The 4,881-nt window shown below is 43.4% G+C and overlaps 1 pseudogene; it reads right to left on the bottom strand.

Annotated features, from left to right (window-relative positions):
* Nucleotides 1-230: 230 nt before the first annotated feature.
* LOC147726969 (uncharacterized) lies at nt 231-1,368 on the bottom strand (annotated as a pseudogene).
* Between the last annotated feature and the right edge of the window lie 3,513 nt (nt 1,369-4,881).

Genomic DNA, 4,881 nt, shown 5'->3' with positions numbered 1-4,881 from the left:
CCCAGCATGTTATCATCTGCTACACCACAGGCAATGAATGACAGGTGTTCCGCGTAAGGACATTTTATTCAAAATAAAGAATCTTAACAAAACATAAACAGATAGTACTTTACATTTTTATAGTAAGCATCGTAAGGACAGATTAACCCATACCCACCTCTATGTGTAACATTCTACTACTTTGTTCTAAATACACGCTATCATGTCACGTTAAGTAAGACCTTATTTATTTAAAATAGTCTTCGGGGGGCCAAAGACCCTATTCTTTTTTTTTTCAGATACATCTTACACATCCGCCTTTCTACGTGTCTTTCTATCATCTTTCTATCATTAGCCACACACAGCCTCTGCACACACAGCAGTTTTAAGCCTGGGTAATGGGTGTGTCGGGTTTCCTTGAATGTCGCTGTCAAGATCTTCAGCATATCCGGGTGAACATATTTCTTTTCAGCAGACAACCCGTAAACTACCCTTAACAGTTTATACACCTTGTATAGGTCTAACAAACTACATATATAGTGGATTACCCGGTCTCTGTATGCATTGCACAGACACTCATGCACGTTCTGCTGAGGATCATTCATCTGATGCCCGTAACAAAGGCCGTAATAGGCATGCTTGACTCAAGCTTGTACCACAGTCACTGCGAAACCTTTAACAGCCATCATGTCATCGTGGGATACTGCTTGAATTTCTTTAACATCCACGTCGCTCTTGGATACATAGTCATGCTTCACGGGAACATCAGTACTTTGGCTTGTGGAAATTTCAGTCTGTTTTGCACAACATAGACAGTAAAAATGTACGCTGTCCGCTTTACAGCTCTACGGCCTGAGATCTTTTTGGGGTTGCTCCCTAGGGTCAAAAGAAGAAATATTGACATCCCATTAGTTTAGTTGGAGAAATAAAATACATCAGTATGCAACAGCCGTCTCATAACATTTTTACTAACCTCAGCATTTTCACCGCCCTCTGCGGCGGCTCTGAAATATTGAGAGTCACTAATGTTCTGCGATGCCCCATCATCTTCAACGCTTGTACCCGGCTGTTGCACAACTACCTTCTCAGGAGCTTCAGCTTCTTCCCCAGAGTGCATTATGCAGTATGTAAACCCATCTAAGGTTGTTCTCTAGGGTCAAGAGAAGAAAGATTGACATGCCATTAGTTGAAGACATAAAAATTCATCAGTATGTAGCAGACGGCTCATAACATTTTTTTTTTACTAACCTCAGTATTTTCACCGCCCTCTGCGACAGCTCTGAAATCTTGAGAGTCCCTAATGTCCTGTGATGTACCATCATCTACGACGCTTGTACCCGGCTGTTGCACAACTAGCTTCTCAGGAGGCGTATCCTCCTGAAAGCCCATGTCTTTATAGACAGGGGAGTTAGGTGGACTATCGTATCTTCCAAACCGTCATGCTCCACTAAGTTGAATCCCTCAAACGCGCTGCTATTACACGAGTCATCACTTCCTCTGCTATCGACCTTAATAGGGGACATACAGCATACGCAATCCTTGAGGCTTTGAGCTTCCATACGCCAACACCGGTCAATGCCAAAACCAGTAACATGGCAGCCCATATCCTTAGGTGTTTCTTGTTGAGCATTCTCTTCCATTACCAGGGGTTTTAAGCGGCAGTAATATCTATCGATAGTGGGCTGGGAGCCACTCCACATGGGGCTTTTCACGGGCGGGTTGTATCTCTTCATTTTGCTATAGGAACCTTTTCATATTTAGGCGTCTGGTTGCTGTACAAGGCTCTTAAGGATGCCTTATATGTATCCTAAACAGATCCTAAAAAGGGGGCATGACCCTCTACGCTCTGGTTCGCCGATGTCTCCAAAAGAAGCACCACCCTATGCCCGCCCCTTAGGACAGATGGTCACCTACATCCATCCTGGGGGCTTGATGCCTATCACTTTTAAGAACATGCAGCTGGCACTTTTAAGGACACACAGACATGTCACTTTTGCAGCCAGACCTGTCACTTTTAAGGACACACCGAAGGGAGGGGTATCTGTGAGGGGACCTGTCACTTTTGAGGACACGAATGGTGATTAATGGTATCTGCTTTTACTACTGCACTCCTTTTCCGCTAAACTCGTTCTCCCTATCTGGGACTGTATCTGAGACCTAGGAAGAGTAAAGGTGTAATAGCCCCCCGTCCAACCACCCTATACAAACACACACACGCACACACACACCCCTCCACCCCTCCCCCCTCAACCTGGTGCATCAGTGCCATTGTGTTTTTAATTTTCAAGCAACAAATTCCTACTTTGGAAACGTTTCAGTGTCAACAAGAGAGACACCTTCGCCATGGCTCCACTGAAGGCGGAGCCCCCCGCCTGCAAGCAGGGCTCTCCAAATATGGTGGGCATTCACTCCCAGTGGAGGACTGTCACTATTTCACTATTTTCATCTACCAAACATGGAACTTTTTGTGGCATGGGTAGTCTTTCTCTCCCATTTGATTTAACCTTTACATTCAACTTTTGGGAAAGCTGGTTCAGGTGCTTGGTTTCAAAGCACTCTCATACACCGATCATTATACCCAACTCTGGTAAAGTCTGTTCAATAATCCTCATATGGCATTGGATACTTGGTGATAACCTTATCTCAGTGCAAGATTCGGTGGCTCAGAAACTAGGGGAGCTGAATAAGTCACTTGGTTTCAAAGCACTCTCATACACCGATTATACCCACCTCTTGGTAAAGTTTGCTCAACAATCCTCACATGGCGTTGTATACTTGGAGATAACCTTATCCCAGTGCAAGATTGGGTGGCTCACAAGCTGGGGGAGCTGAATCAGTCACTTGGTCTGAAGGCCAACTCTTGGTGAACTTTGATTAACAATCCACACATGGCATTTGATCCAGTTGTTTTCTTAAAAATTGAGTTTAGATGTACAAGTCTAATAACTTGTCTGTTTACTGTGGCTATAAATGTTGAAATAGATTATTTTGTTTATTCCACCAGCAGAACGGTCCTTAAATCTGCCATTATTTTGTGGCACTACTACAGAATCGGCCTGGGTTTTCTCCCTGATCTCTTCACTCCCATGTTCTTTTGTGCACCCTAAAATCTAGTTCTGTCTATCAATTGATGCTACTTTACTTCAAACGGTTCTGCTGTGGGGTAAGGATTTCAGAATCTCGCTGTCTTCCTCCACTGTGGAATGCTCTCCAAATCAATCCAAGAAAAATCTTCGGCCTCACTTGTACCTGGAGCACCTTAAAACATATCATTCCTGTTAGTCTATTTTTCTTTTCATATGGTTTGGCCTCCTATGTTTGACTTCCTCCCAAAATGACATTTCAGTGAAAGTCATGCACTGTAAATGAATAAATAAATAACATGAATGTATTCTTGTTCCGCATGTGTGTGTTCTTGTTCTGCGTGTGTGTGTTCTTGTGCTGTGTATGTTCTTGGGTGTGTGTGTGTAGGAAAGCACAGCATCAACAGTATAGGAGCTCTCTAATTAGACCCTTACCTCGCTTTCTGGATCCAGAAAATACTTTTAGACAGATAAGAAAGGGAGCTTAGTATAGAATGTCAAGGAAAGCTCAGCCTCTTGGATAGAATAGTTACAAAAACATACCCATGTTAGACCTGACAGCCTTGGTTTGGTATTCCCTCCAGACTTTTTGCCATCAACCACAGATTTGTCCTTAATTAATTTTTATTGGCTTTTGGACTGTGTACTTTATCTGTACTACCCAGATGTAAAGTGCTTGTGGCCTCTTCCCTTAAATATGGTAAAATAATTGGCATACACCTGATTGGCACATTTAATTTGCTTATATGTCCCTAGTAAATGGTACTACATGTACCCAGGGCTTGACCATCAAATGCTTTTAGTGGGCGGTAGCACTCATTGTGCCACCCACTAAAGTAGTAATGTAAAATATGTCTCAGGACTGTTACTAAAACCATTTAAACCTGGCAAAATAAACCGTTACCTAGGCTTAAACCTTCCTCTTTTATAATTGTAAGCGACCTTTAAGGCAGGCCCTGAAGACTCATAGGGCAGGGTGCATGACACTTAAAAAGTGGGACATGAGTAATTACGTTTTACATTTCCTGCCAGTGAAAAACGTCTACAGTCGTTTTTTACTGTTAGAAGGCTATCCATCCCATTGACAAACAATGGGTTAGCTTCTTACAACTATTAAGGGATAACTTCAGTTTAAGAATAGATAGAGAAATACTTCTCCCAATCATTTCATTTGTAATTTTGAATCATCTTTAATAGAAAAGTTTAATTTTTGGTTACTATTCTGAAAATGCTACTTTTATAAATGTGCTTTTCTGCCATTGTCCAGGGTTGCATGACTGTGAATGGCTGTGTTGTGTATTCCTTCCAGACTTGGGAACAAAAGGGGCTTGGGTGTTCTGTTAGCGGGTCTTCATGACAGGATGGCTGGAGAAGGAGTTGTGTTCGGCCCTGAATAAACTTCAAAGGACCCTGCCTGCAGCCCACACAAAGGAATACAATACCAGGCCTGACCTTACCTTGGTCCCCCAAGACAGGTTGGAGCCAAACCCAGGGGAAGGGGAAGAACTGACTAGATCCAGATTGGGAGTAGGCCAGGGATTTCCACCACACTAAGGCCGGATCTAGGGATAAATGTGGCACCTTCAGTACCTCTCATCAGAACACTCCTGGGCCTGTGAAAGATTCAGAAGAAGAAATTCCCTGCTGCCCGAAGAAGGAATACTGAACCTGCTTGCCTTGAAACTAGGCTCCCCAGAAGTGACTCCATGGGTCAATTGGCTGACCTGTTTGTGCTACAGGTACAAAACATACTTCAAGAGGCCTTTTCTGCAACTGCCCAGCTGGCCAGCACCAACTGTACTGCCCTGAACCCTGCTGC

This window comes from Lissotriton vulgaris, chromosome 3_1 (assembly GCF_964263255.1).
Source record: "Lissotriton vulgaris chromosome 3_1, aLisVul1.2, whole genome shotgun sequence".
Lineage (NCBI taxonomy): Eukaryota > Metazoa > Chordata > Amphibia > Caudata > Salamandridae > Lissotriton > Lissotriton vulgaris.
Note: the sequence above shows the minus strand (reverse complement) of the source record. Positions and strands in the feature narration are given on the sequence as shown.